Below are 15,038 nucleotides of genomic sequence, written 5' to 3' on the forward strand. Positions count from 1 at the left end.
GAATTCATTCTTAAAAATTCTGAAGAAAAAAAATACCTAATTTAAGCAACAAGATGAACCGTCAGTTGTCCAAACTCGAACAATCCCCGGCAATGGCGCCAAAAACTTGGTGCACGAAATTGTGATCATCAACAATGGCGCCAAAGACTTGGAGCTCTAAAACGTGAATCACACTTTGTCACAATTCCGCACAACTAACCAGCAAGTGCACTGGGTCGTCCAAGTAATACCTTACGTGAGTAAGGGTCGATCCCACGGAGATTGTCGGCTTGAAGCAAGCTATGGTCATCTTGTAAATCTCAGTCAGGCGGATTCAAATGGTTATGGAGTTTAAGGTGATGAAAATAAACATAAAATAAAGATAGAGATACTTATATAATTCATTGGTGGATTTCAGATAAGCGTAAGAAGATGCTTTGTTCCCCTTGAACCTCTGCTTTCCTATTACCTTCTTCCAATCATTCATACTCCTTTCCATGGCAAGCTTTATGTTGGGCATCACCGTTGTCAATGGCTACATCTCGTCCGCTCAGTGAAAATGGTCCTGATGCTCTGTCACAACATCGGCTAATCAGCTGTCGGTTCTCGATCATGTCGGAATAGGATCCATTGATCCTTTTGCGTCTGTCACACGCCCCACAATCGCGAGTTTTAAGCTCGTCACAGTCATCCCTTCCCAGATCCTACTCAGAATACCACAGACAAGGTTTAGACTTTCCGGATCTCAGGAATGGCCGCCAATAATTCTAGCCTATTCCATAAAGGTTCCAATCTTAGATTAGAAACCCAAGAGATACGCATTCAAGCCATTGCTAGTAGAACAGAGGTGGTTGTCAGGCACATGTTCATAGGTGAGAATGATGATGAGTGTCACGGATCATCACATTCATCAAGTTGAAGAATAAATGAATATCTTGGAGAAGAAATAGACTTAAGTTGAATAGAAAAACAATAGTACTTGTATTAATTCATGAAGAACAGCAGAGCTCCACACCTTAATCTATGGTGTGTAGAAACTCCGCCGTTGAAAATACATAAGAACAAGGTTCAGGCATGGCCGTTTGGCCAGCCCCCAAACGTGAAAAGGTCTATCAAAAGTATGAGTAAAAGATAGATGAAAAGTATGTATCAAGGATGAAAATACAATAGCAAAGGGTCCTATTTATAGAAAACTAGTAGCCTATGGTTACAGAAATAGGTAATTAATGCATAAATCTTCTTCCGGGCCCACTTGTTGTGTGCTTGGGCTGAGCATTGAAGCATTTTCGTGTAGAGACTTTTCTTGGAGTTAAACGCCAGCTTTTGTGCCAGTTTGGGCGTTTAACTCCAGCTTTTGTGCCAGTTTTGGAGTTAAACGCCAGAATTCTTGAGCTTACTTGGAACGCCAGTTTTGGCTATCAAATTTCGAGCAAAGTATGGACTATTATATATTGCTGGAAAGCCCAGGATGTCCACTTTCCAACGCAGTTAAGAGCGCGCCAATTGGGCTTTTGTAGCTCCAGAAAATCCACTTTGAGTGCAAGGAGGTCAGAATCCAACAGCATCTGCAGTCCTTTTTCAGCCTCTGAATCAGATTTTTGCTCAGGTCCCTCAATTTTAGCCAGAAAATATCTGAAATTACAGAAAAATACACAAACTCATAGTAAAGTCCAGAAGAGTGGTTTTTATTTAAAAACTAATAAAAATATAATAAAAACTAATTAAAATATACTAAAAATAATGCCAAAAAGCGTATAAATTATCCGCTCATCAGGTCACATGTGGAGAATCAATTGAAAAGCATAGCAAGAAGGAGAGATTGGAAACTCCAGTGGAGAATGAGGAATGCCACTTTGTGTTAGAACAATTGGAGGAGCCTATGATCATTGAAGAAGAGGGAGAAGTGGCTGAAGACTTAGGAGATGCGGAACCTCCTTGGGAACCTAGAGTTGAAGAGAACCTCTCCAAGAAGAGTGAATTTGGTGTTGAGGAGGAATGTGCACAACCTCCAAGGCATATTCCATATGAAGACCTGGAAGGAGTGGAGCAAGAATTGAGTTCCCTTGGTGATGAAGATCATGCATCCAACCTTCTTGGTGGTGAATCCTTTGAATTTGATGAACCTTCTCCCAATGAGATAGAAAGCAATGTGGAGGTAGATTTCTTTCAACCTCCCATTTATGATTTGAGTGATGGAGAAGAGGTAGATGAAATTGATGAACAAAGGGGTGAAATTGAAGAAAGTTGTCAAGAGGTGGAGGTAGTCAAAGAAGAACACAAGGGAGTAGAGCTTACAAGCACATTGGAAATACCTCTCCCCAAGCCACCACCATCCATTCTTTCATTCAAGTGGGTAAATTTCTTATACTTAAGCTTTATTATTCCCCTTGAATATGGTTTGCTAGAGACAGATGGTCAACTTAGATATATTTTTGGCTTTAAGAGCAAAAGGGAGATGGCTAGTTGTTGGAAATATCATTCTAGGTGTATGATGGCTACACGTTCAAAGCTTAATTGCAATGGTTGGTGTAGAACTAGATTGCTTGGGTCTAGGATGTTGTTTGGTTGCTTAAATGAGAACTCCAAGATTATGCCACCCAAATAGAATAATGACAATCAACTCAAAGATGGGTGTAGAAAAAAGATATGGGATCCCGGCATACATGAGGATTAACTTTGGAAGCTCATAGTCTATGAAGAACTCCATCAAAGTTTGGGAGAATTGAACTTGAAGAGTGGAGCTCATTGGAAATGCAAGCATTGGTGGATGTTCAAGGATGGCTTCAAGCACAAGCCACTGATGAGCGGATATTTTATATGCTTTTGGGGTTAATTTCATATAGTTTTTAGTATGATTTGGTTAGTTTTTAGTATATTTCCATTAGTTTTTAGGAAAAATTCATATTTCTGGACTTTACTATGAGTTTGTGTGTTTTTCTGTAATTTCAGATATTTTCTGGCTGAAATTGAGGGAGCTGAGCAAAAATCTGATTCAGGCTGAAAAAGGACTGCTGATGTTGTTTGATTCTGACCTCTCAGCACTCGGAATGGATTTTCTAGAGCTACAGGAGTCCAATTAGCGCGCTTCTAATTGCATTAGAAAGTAGACATCCAGGGCTTTCCAGCAATATATAATAGTTCATACTTTGCTCAAGGATAGATGATGTAAACTGGCGTTCGATGCCAGTTCCATGTTACAGTCTGGCGTCCAGCGCCAGAAACAAGTTACAAGTTGGAGTTCAACGCCAGAAACAGGTTACAACCTGGCGTTGAATGCCCAAAACAGCCCAGGCACGTGAGAAGCTTAAGTCTCAGCCCCAGCACACACCAAGTGGGCCCTAGAAGTAGATTTCTGCACTATCTATCATAGTTTACTCATTTTCTGTAAACCTAAGTTACTAGTTTAGTATTTAAACAACTTTTAGAGATTTATTTTGCACCTCATGACATTTTAGATTTGAACTTTGTAATCTCTGACGGCTTGAGTCTCTAAACTCCATTGTTGGGGGGTGAGGAGCTCTGCTATGTTTCGTTGAATTAATGCAACTATTTCTGTTTTCTATTCAAACACGCTTGTTTCTATTTAAGATGTTTATTCGTACTTCAATATGATGGATGTGATGATCCATGACACTCATCATCATCCTCAACCTATGAACGCGTGCTTGACAACAACCTCCATCTACCTTCGATTGAATGAATATCTCTTGGATTCCTTAATCAGAATCTTCGTGGCATAAGCTAGAATCCATTGGCAGCATTCTTGAGAATCCGGAAAGTCTAAACCTTGTCTGTGGTATTCTAAGTAGGATTTAGGGACTGAATGACTGTGACAAGCTTCAAACTCACAAGGGCTGGGCATAGTGACAGATGTAAAAGGATCAATGGATCCTATTCCAGCATGAGTGGGAACCGACAGATGATTAGCCGTGCGGTGACAGCGCACATGGACCTTTTTCACTGAGAGGACGGATGGTAGCCATTGACAACGGTGATCCACCAACACACAGCTTGCCGTAGGAGGAACCTTGCGTGCGTGAAGAAGAAGACAGGGAGAAAGCAGAGATTCAGAAGACAGAGCATCTCCAAAACTCCAACATATTCTCCATTACTTGGACGACCCAGTGCACTTGCTGGTTAGTGGTACAAGTTGTGAAAAGTGTGATTCACAATTCGTGCACCAAGTTTTTGGTGCCGTTGCCAGGGATTGTTCGAGTTTGGACAACTGACGGTTTATTTTGTTGCTTAGATTAGGAAAAAGTTTTCTTTTAAAATCCTTATTTTCTCTTTTTAAATTTTTTTCGAAAATTTTATAAACTGATAATTGAGTTTTTCTGTTTGAGTTTAGTTTCATATTTTAAGTTTGGTGTCAATTGCATGTTTTTATATTCTTTTAAAATTTTCAAAATTTGTGTTCTTTGTTCTTTCTTCATCTTCAAGTTGTTCTTGTTTATTTTTCTTATTTGATCTTTAGTTTTTCTTGTTCTGTTTCTTTTCTTGTTTTTCTTGTGCCTTTTCAAAACATTAGTTTTCGAAAAAAATTCATTCTTAGTTATTTAAAAATACTTCTTCAAAACAAATGTTACATTTACAGCCCAATTGGCTAGAGCGTTAGTCTATGTTCTTGGTAATTGGGTATATTCTTTTCAAAATCTTCTTTTTCAAAAATAATTTTTCTATTAAATCTTGTGCCAAACTTTACGTTTGGTGTTTTCTTGTTGATTTTTCTTTGGTTTTTTTGAAAATTTTATTTTGGTTTTCTAAAAATTTTAAGTTTGGTGTTCTACCTTCATGTTCTTGTTGTTCTTGTGATTCTTCAAAGTGTTCTTGAGTCTTCCTTGTGTTTTGATCTTAAAATTTTTAAGTTTGGTGTTCCTTGGTGTTTTCCCTCCAAAATTTTCGAAAACAAGGAACATTAGATCTAAAAATTTTAAGTTGTGTATCTTTTATGTGTTATATATATCTTTTCTTCGTTCCACTCATAATTTTCGAAAAATTAGCATTAAATTAGTCATCAAATTTAAAAATCATATCTTTTTCAAATCATATCTTTTCCAATCAAATCCTTTCAATCATAACTTTTTTAAAACTTTCAAACAATTTTTTTCTTTCTCTCTCTTCATTTTTCGAAAATCTTCACCCATTTTTATTTATTTTATTTTTGAAATAAATAAATAAATAAATAAAAATATTTTTTCTCTATTTTACATCATCTCGCTTTCTCCATCATGGATCTAAGTGGAAATGAACAGTCTAGAAGGACTCTGGGGTCATATGCTAACCCCACTACTGCTTCATATGGGAGTAGTATTAGTATACCCTCCATTGGAGTCAGTAGCTTTGAGTTGAATCCTCAGCTCATTATCATGGTGCAGCAAAGTTGCCAGTATTCCGGTCTTCCACAGGAAGAACCTACAGAGTTTTTGGCACAGTTTTTACAAATTGCTAACACAGTCCATGATAAGGAAGTAGATCAGGATGTCTACAGACTATTACTGTTTCCATTTGCTGTAAAAGACCAAGCTAAGAGGTGGTTAAATAACCAACCCAAGGCTAGCATAAGGACATGGAAACAGCTGTCAGAAAAATTCCTGAATCAATATTTCCCTCCAAAAAGGATGACACAGCTAAGGCTGGACATCCAAGGCTTTAAACAAAGAGATAATGAATCTCTTTATGATGCCTGGGAGAGATACAGAGAGATGCTAAGAAAATGCCCCTCTGAAATATTTTCAGAGTGGGTTCAGTTAGACATCTTCTATTATAGGCTTGCAGAAAGAGCTCAAATTTCTCTAGATTACTCAGCTGGTGGATCTATCCACATGAGAAAGACAATTGAAGAAGCTCAAGAGCTCATTGATACAGTTGCCAGAAATCAGCATCTGTACCTAAGCAGTGAACCTTCCATGAAAGAAGAGGCTAGAACAGTGACTGCTGAACTGAGTCCTGCAGAACAAGCTACTGAATTCAATCAGCAATTGGATTTTCTAACAAAACAGTTAGCCAAATTTAAGGAGAGACTACAAGAGACAAGAATGGCTAATATAAATATGGAAGTACAATTAAAGCAAACAAAGCAGCAGCTGTCAAAACAAATAACAGAAGAGTGCCAAGCAGTTCAATTGAGAAGTGGGAAAATATTAGATGCCCCACCTCAAGGTAGCAGGAAGCCAAGAAATGAGCAAACTACCCAAAATCCATCTAAGGACAGTAAGAGCCCGGAGATGAATAATTCTGGCAATCAAACGCCAGAAATTGGGTGGAAAGCTGGCGTTGAACACCCAAACCATGCTCAGTCCTGGCGTTCAACGCCAGAAACAAGCAAGAAATTGGCGTTGAACGCCCAAAAGAAGCACAGTTCTGGTGTTCAGACGCCAGGAACAGGTGAGGAGTTGGCGTCCAACGTCACTCCAGCTTCTAACCCTGGCATTGAAATGCCAGTGAGGGATCAGACATACACAAGTGCTGATAACAACCCCTCTAAAAAGGCTTCTCCAACCACCTTTGTAGGAAATAAACCTGCAGCAACTAAGGTTGAGGAATATAAAGCCAAGATACCTTATCCTTAAAAATTTCGCCAAGAGGGGCAGGATAAGCAATTTGCTCGCTTTGCAGATTATCTCAGGACTCTTGAAATAAAGATTCCATTTGCAGAGGCACTTGAGCAAATACCTTCTTATGCCAAGTTCATGAAAGAGATCTTGAGTCATAAGAAAGATTGGAGAGAAACTGAAAGAGTTTTCCTCACTGAAGAATGCAGTGCAGTCATTCTGAAAAGCTTTCCTGTAAAGCTTAAAGACCCTGGGAGCTTTCAGATACCATGCATATTAGAAGGTAATTGCACCAAGACAGCTTTATGTGATCTTGGGACAAGCATCAACCTAATACCTGCATCCACCATCAGAAAGCTTGGTTTAACTGAAGAAGTTAAACCAACCCGAATATGTCTCCAACTTGCTGATGGCTCCATTAAATACCCATCAGGCGTGATTGAGGACATGATTGTTAGGGTTGGGCCATTCGCCTTTCCCACTAACTTTGTAGTGCTGGAAATGGAGGAGCACAAGAGTGCTACTCTCATCCTAGGAAGACCCTTCCTAGCAACTGGACGAACTCTCATTGATGTCCAACAGGGGGAAATAACCCTGAGAGTCAATGAGGATGAGTTTAAGTTTAATGCTGTCAAGGCTATGCAGCATCCAGACACACCAAAAGACTGCATAAAAGTTGATCTTATTGACTCTTTGGTAGAGGAGATCAACATGGCTGAGAGTCTCGAATCAGAACTGGAAGACATCTTTAAGAATGTTCAGCCTGATTTAGAGGATTCAGAAGAATTAAAAGAACTTCTGAAACTTCCTCAGGAAGAGGAAACACCTCCTAAACCTGAGTCAAGCCATTACCACCATCCCTGAAATATGCATTTCTGGGAGAAGGTGACACTTTTCCAGTAATCATAAGCTCTGCTTTAAATCCACAGGAAGAGGAAGCACTAATTCAAGTGCTAAGGACACACAAGATAGCTCTTGGGTGGTCCATAGGTGACCTTAAGGGCATAAGCCCAGCTAGATGCTTGCACAAGATCTTATTGGAGGACAATGCTAAGCCAGTGGTTCAACCACAGAGGCGGCTTAATCCAGCCATGAAGGAAGTGGTGCAGAAAGAGGTCACCAAATTACTGAAGGCTGGGATTATTTATCCTATTTCTGATAGCCCTTGGGTGAGCCCTGTCCAAGTTGTCCCCAAAAAGGGAGGCATGATAGTGGTTCATAATGAAAAAAATGAACTGGTTCCTACAAGAACAGTTACAGGGTGGCACATGTGTATTGACTACAGAAGGCTCAATACAGCCACCAGAAAGGACTATTTTCCTTTACCATTCATAGACTAGATGCTAGAAAGACTAGCAGGTCATGATTATTACTGCTTTTTGGATGGCTATTCAGGCTACAACCAAATTGCAGTAGATCCCTAGGATCAAGAGAAAATAGCATTCACATGTCCATCTGGAATGTTTCGAACAAGGGAATAGAGGTGGATCAAGCTAAAGTGAAAGTAATTAAAAAATTACCACCACCTGCTAATGTTAAGGCAATCAGAAGCTTTCTGGGGCATGCAGGATTTTACAGGAGGTTTATAAAGGATTTTTCAAAAATCGCAAAACCCCTGAGCAATCTGCTAGCTGCTGACACGCCATTTGTGTTTGACACAGAGTGTCTGCAGGCGTTTGAAACTCTGAAAGCTAAGCTGGTCACAGCACCAGTTATTTCTGTAGCAGACTGGACATTAACATTTGAACTAATGTGTGATGCCAGTGACCATGCCATTGGTGCAATACTGGGACAGAGGCATGACAAGCTTCTGCATGTCATTTATTATGCTAGCTGCATTTTAAATGATGCCCAGAAAAACTACACAACCACAGAAAAAGAATCGCTTGCAGTGGTTTATGCCATTGACAAGTTTAGATCATACTTAGTAGGATCCAAAGTGATTGTGTACACTGACCATGCTGCTCTTAAATATCTACTCACAAAGCAGGATTCAAAACCCAGGCTCATAAGATGGGTGTTGCTTCTGCAGGAGTTTGACATAGAAATAAGAGACAGAAAAAGGACAGAAAACCAAGGGGCTGACCATCTGTCTTGGATAGAGCCAGTAGAAGGGGCGTCCTCTCCCTCTATTGAGATCTCTAAAACTTTTCCGGATGAGCATTTGTTTGCCATTCAAGAAACACCATGTTTTGCAGACATTGCAAACTATAAAGCTGCAAGGTTCATACCCAAGGAGTACAGCAGGCAACAAAAGAAAAAATTAATTACTGATGCAAAGTACTACTTGTGGGATGAACCTTATCACTTTAAGAGATGTGCAGACGGAATAATCCGTAGGTGTGTGCCTAGAGAAGAAGCACAGAGGATCTCATGGCATTGCCATGGATCACAATATGGAGGCCATTTCGGAGGTGAGCGAACAGCCACCAAGGTCCTCCAATGTGGCTTCTACTGGTCTACACTCTACAGAGATTCCCGAGAGTTTGTACGTAATTGTGACAGTTACCAAAGAGCTAGTAATTTGCCTCATAGTTATGCCATGCCTCAACAAGGAATCTTGTTGATTGAGTTGTTTGATGTATGGGGTATTGATTTCATGGGGCCTTTCCCACCATCATACTCAAACACTTATATTCTGGTGGCAGTTGACTATGTATCAAAATGGGTAGAGGCCATTGCCACACCCACCAATGATACTAAAACAGTGCTAAAGTTCCTCCAGAAACATATCTTCAGCAGGTTTGGTGTCCCTAGAGTACTAATCAGTGATGGGGGCCCTCACTTCTGCAATAAACAGCTTTCCTCGGCCATGGTCCGGTATGGGATTCGCCACAAGGTGGCGACTCCATATCATCCACAGACAAATGGGCAAGCTGAAGTTTCTAACAGAGAACTAAAAAGGATCCTGGAACGGACTGTAAGTACCCGTAGAAAGGATTGGGCACGGAGCTTGGATGATGCTCTGTGGGCTTACAGAACAGCATTCAAGACTCCTATAGGGACCTCTCCGTACCAACTAGTGTATGGTAAGGCTTGTCACCTGCCCGTGGAACTGGAGCATAAGGCCTACTGGGCAACCAAATTCCTAAACTTTGATGCCAAATTAGCTGGAGAAAAAAGATTGCTCCAGCTAAATGAGCTAGAGGAATTTAGATTCACTGCTTTTGAAAATGCCAAGCTTTATAATGAGAAATTAAAAAGGTGGCATGACAGAAAGCTGTCATCTAGAATCTTTGAACCAGGACAAAAGGTTCTTCTGTTTAACTCTAGGCTCAGGCTATTCCCCGGGAAATTGAAATCCCGGTGGAGGGGACCATATATGATTACAAGTGTATCACCATATGGTTATGTGGAGCTTCAAGACATTGATTCTGATAAGAAGTTCATTGTTAATGGACAGAGAATCAAGCACTATCTTGAAGGCAATGTTGAGCAAGAGTGCTCAAGGCTGAAGCTAGATTAAAAGCTCAGCAAGGTCCAGCTAAAGACAATAAAAAAGCACTTGCTGGGAGGCAACCCAGCCATTGGCAACACTTTTTCTGTTATTTTACCCTATTCTTGATTTTATTTATTTATTTTTAAAGCATATAAGTTCAATGTTAATAAGGTAAAGAGTCAATTGCATAGGTTCACAGGGTTACAGAAGGATTCAGCACACAAAATAGAAAAAAAAAGGCTCACTAGCAAGAAAACACCAGTAAGAGGCACAATTGGGCGTTCAACGCAAAAGAAGCATCCACTGGGCGTTGAACGCCAGTAAGTATAGCCATCTGGGCGTTAAACGCCAGAAATAAGCATCTTCTGGGCGTTGAACGCCAGAAAGAAGCACCTTCTGGGCATTTAAGGCCGGATTTACAACATCCTGGGTGTTCAGAAAAACGCCCAGTGACAAAGGAGTTCCTGGTGTTCAACGCCAGAAAGAAGCAACAGCTGGGCGTTGAACGCCCAGGAGAAGCAGCATTTGGGCGTTAAACGCCCAAAACATGCAGCATTTGGCTGTTTAACGCCAGGATGGTGGGGAGGAGGTAAATTCGTTTTTATTTCACATTTTTTATTTTAATTTTAATTTTCATGTTTCAATTCATGATTTCTTGCATAAACATGTTACAAACCCTAATTTCTAAAAATCCTAATTTCTAAAAATCCTACTTTAAAAATATCAAATGTATCTTAATCCATAAACACAAATTCTTTTTCAATCCAATCCAACTCTTTTTCAAATTTTCCAAAACAAATCTATCTTTTTTCCTTCTAAAATCTTTTCAATTCATCAATATCTTTTTCAAATCTCCACATTATCTTTTTCAAAATCCAAATTTATCTTTTTCAAATATCTTTCATATCTTTTCAATTTTAAATCACATCTTTTCATATCATACTTATTTTTTATAAATCATATCTTAATTCCATCTGAGTTTTACATACTTGCAAACAAGAACTCCAAAGATGCCAGGTTGGTTTATCCAAGCCTAATCTCTATGCTCTGCAAGGATGCTGGAGTAAGGATGGGAATAACGGAGTACATCTCAGTGGAGCAACCAATCACTAAAACCACAATGGAAAAACAACAAGTGCAGGATGACCCCATCAAGAGGAGGGTGCAAGAATTTCTCCCGAAAGTCCCTCAATTTGAATATTGGGAACAGCTTGAAGCATCTGTTACCAAGTTGCAAGAATCTATGGACCAAATAAAGGAAGAACAGCAAAATCAAAACAGTATGCTCTGCAAACTGCTCAGGGAACAAGAAGAGCAAGGGCGTGACTTAAAGGAACTGAAGCGTCAGAAGTTATCTCTTGAAAGACCAAGCACCCCACAGACTAGAGGAACATCCACATCCCAAACTCAAGGTTGTTGAGTTCTAATCTTAGCCTTAACTCTGTGATAATTGTTCTTATTTGAGTTTTACCTTAGAAGTTATAGTAGTAATTAGTAGTTATTTTATCTCCAATTAAGCTATAATTTATTTTTCTCATCATCATTAAACATGAATAAAATAGAAGATTTTCTTCAGAATAAGGAGGCAATATTTTTGGAATTTTTAATAAAAGAAATTCTAATTATTTACATGTGGTGGCAATGCTTTCTGCCTTCTGAATGAATGCCTGAATAGAGCATATGTCTTTGGAATTTGATGTTCTTGAATGTTAAATATGTTGGCTCTCGAAAGAATGATGAACATGAGACATGTTATTGATAATCTGAAAAATCATAAAAATGATTCTTGAAGCAAGAAAAAGCAGTGAAAGTGTCAAGTGAAAACATGAGACTGAGCGGTTAAAGTCAAGGTCCAAAGCAAAAAGAAGAGTGTGCTTAAGAACCCTGGACACCTCTAATTGGGGACTTTACAAAGCTGAGTCACAATCTGAAAAAGGTTCACCCAATTATGTGTCTGTGGCATTTATGTATCCAGTGGTAATACTGGAAAACAAAGTGATTAGGACCACGGCCAAGACTCATAAAGTAGCTGTGTTCAAGAATCAACATACTGAACTAGGAGAATCAATAACATTATCTGAATTCTAAGTTCCTATAGATGCCAATCATTCTGAGCTTCAATGGATAAAGTGAGATGCCAAAACTGTTCGGAAGCAAAAAGCTACTAGTCCCGCTCATCTAATTAGAATCTGAGCTTCACTCAAGAACTCTGAGATATTATTGCTTTGTGACTTATTTTTATTCTATCTTATTTGTCTAGTTGCTTGGGGACAAGCAACAGCTTAAGTTTGGTGTTGTGATGAGCGGATATTTTATACGCTTTTTGGGGTTAATTTCATATAGTTTTTAGTATGATTTGGTTAGTTTTTAGGAAAAATTCATATTTCTGGACTTCACTATGAGTTTGTGTATTTTTCTGTAATTTCAGGTATTTTCTGGCTGTAATTGAGGGAGCTGAGCAAAAATCTGATTCAGGCTGAAAAAGGACTGCTGATGTTGTTGGATTCTGACCTCTCAGCACTCGGAACGGATTTTCTGGAGCTGCAGGAGTCCAATTGGTGCGCTTCCAATTGCGTTGGAAAGTAGACATCCAGGGCTTTCCAGCAATATATAATAGTCCATACTTTTCTCAAGGATAGACGATGTAAACTGGCGTTCAACATCAGTTCCATGTTGCAGTCTGGCGTCTAGCGCCAGAAACAAGTTACAAGTTGGAGTTCAACGCCAGAAACAGGTTACAACCTGGCGTTGAACGCCCAAAACAGCCCAGGCACGTGAGAAACTTAAGTCTCAGCCCCAGCACACACCAAGTGGGCCCCAGAAGTGGATTTCTGCACTATCTATCATAGTTTACTCATTTTCTGTAAACCTAAGTTACTAGTTTAGTATTTAAACAACTTTTAGAGATTTATTTTGCACCTCATGATATTTTAGATCTGAACTTTGTAATCTCTGACGGCATGAGTCTCTAAACTCCATTGTTGGGGGTGAAGATCTCTGCTGTGTTTCGATGAATTAATGCAACTATTTCTGTTTTCTATTCAAACACGCTTGTTTCTATCTAAAATGTTTATTCGCACTTCAATATGATGGATGTGATGATCCGTGGTACTCATCATCATCCTCAACCTATGAATGCGTGCTTGACAACCACCTCTATTCTACCTTCGATTGAATGAATATCTCTTGGATTCCTTAATCAGAATCTTTGTGGCATAAGCTAGAATCCATTGGCAGCATTCTTGAGAATCTGAAAAGTCTAAACCTTGTCTGTGGTATTCTGAGTAGGATTCAGGGATTGAATGACTGTGATGAGCTTCAAACTCACAAGGGCTGGGCGTAGTGACAGACGCAAAAGGATCAATGGATCCTATTCTAGCATGAGAGGGAACCGACAGATGATTAGCCGTGCGGTGATAGCGCACATGGACCTTTTTCACTGAGAGGACGGATGGTAGCCATTGACAACGGTGATCCACCAATACACAGCTTGCCATAGGAGGAACCTTGCGTGTGTGAAGAAGAAGACAGGGAGAAAGCAGAGATTCAGAAGACAGAGCATCTCCAAAATTCCAACATATTCTCCATTACTGCATAACAAGTATCTATTTCATGCTCTCTTATTTTTCACAATTCAAACTGATAAATATAATTGATATCCTGACTAAGAGTTACAAGATAACCATAGATTGCTTCAAGCCAACAATCTCCGTAGGATTCGACCCTTACTCACGTAAGGTATTACATGGACGACCCAGTGCACTTGCTGGTTAGTGGTACAAGTTTTGAAAAGTGTGATTCACAATTCGTGCACCAGCCACCTTGATGGAGCTCCCCATAAGTCCAACTTAAGGACAATAAACAAAAGTGCTAGGTGGGAGACACCCCACCATGGTAACTTCTTTTCATTTTCTCTTTTTGTACATATTGGTAATTAGTTTAAATTCATGTTTTTGGTTAATTTGTTGAGTCTAATTAGTAGTTTAGTATGTTAAATAAGGTTTTATGGTGTTTTGGTAGCTGTTTGGAGGTTTGGAATGCTTGGATTGGTGCAAAAACATAGAAAAAAAGAGCACTATCCGTGCGTACGCGCACTGCGCACGTACGCGCACATCAAGCATTTTCTCCAATCCGCGCGCACGCGCCATGTACGCGTACGCGTGGATTACAAAATTTCATTCCCCCATACATTGACCCGAGAGTTGTGTGCAAACTGCGCGCGCATCGTGCCTTTGGCACAAAACTACTCGCGCGTACGCGTACATGACGCGTATGCGTCACTCTCGAAATAAGCCATCCGCGCGCATGCGCCATGTACGCGTGCGCGTCGCGTCCATTACACCACAATCTGCGTGCGCCATGCGCGCGTATGCGCGGATGTCCTTCCTTCAACACATCTCTTTTCTTCTCCTCTTTCCATTTCTTTCATTCTCCTGTCTTCTTCCCTTCTTCTACCCCTCATCCAACACTCCCAAACACCATTGATAACCATTTGTTTTAGTTAACTAATTAGTTAGTTAGTTAGTTGATTAGTTAGTTTTAGTTAGTTTTCATTTCATTTTCTCTTTTCATTGTAAGTGTTGGGTTGTTATTCTTGTTTACCATTAATTGCTGCTGAGTACAAACGGGATGTTATCGTAACACCATTATGCTTATAATCTTTGTTGGATTCTATTGTTGAGGTTATATTTTGCTACTTGGTTTTGAGCTTTTCATGCTTACCTTTTAAGAATACCAAGTGATGAGAATTGCCTTCGAGCTTGTAACTCTTCTTGAATTGAATGATTTGGCCACCATGTGATTTGAACCCTATTCTTTGATTAGGAAATCTCTTGACATTAGATGTTGTGTATTTACTTCAATGCTTTGTATTCCATGATCATATCCATCCATACGCTTTTAGCTTGAATGCTCTCATGCTTCCTTAATGCTTATTTTACGTTACAAGCTTACTTAAAGCATTTCAAGCATACTAGAATGAGTAAAGTGCATGCTTCTTTAGTGACATAGCTTTTACGCTAATGTGTGTTCTAAACCGCGCGCAATTTAGAATTCACACACTTATTTGT

The sequence above is a fragment of the Arachis ipaensis genome, chromosome B06 (genome assembly GCF_000816755.2).
Source record: "Arachis ipaensis cultivar K30076 chromosome B06, Araip1.1, whole genome shotgun sequence".
In the NCBI taxonomy this organism is placed as follows: domain Eukaryota; kingdom Viridiplantae; phylum Streptophyta; class Magnoliopsida; order Fabales; family Fabaceae; genus Arachis; species Arachis ipaensis.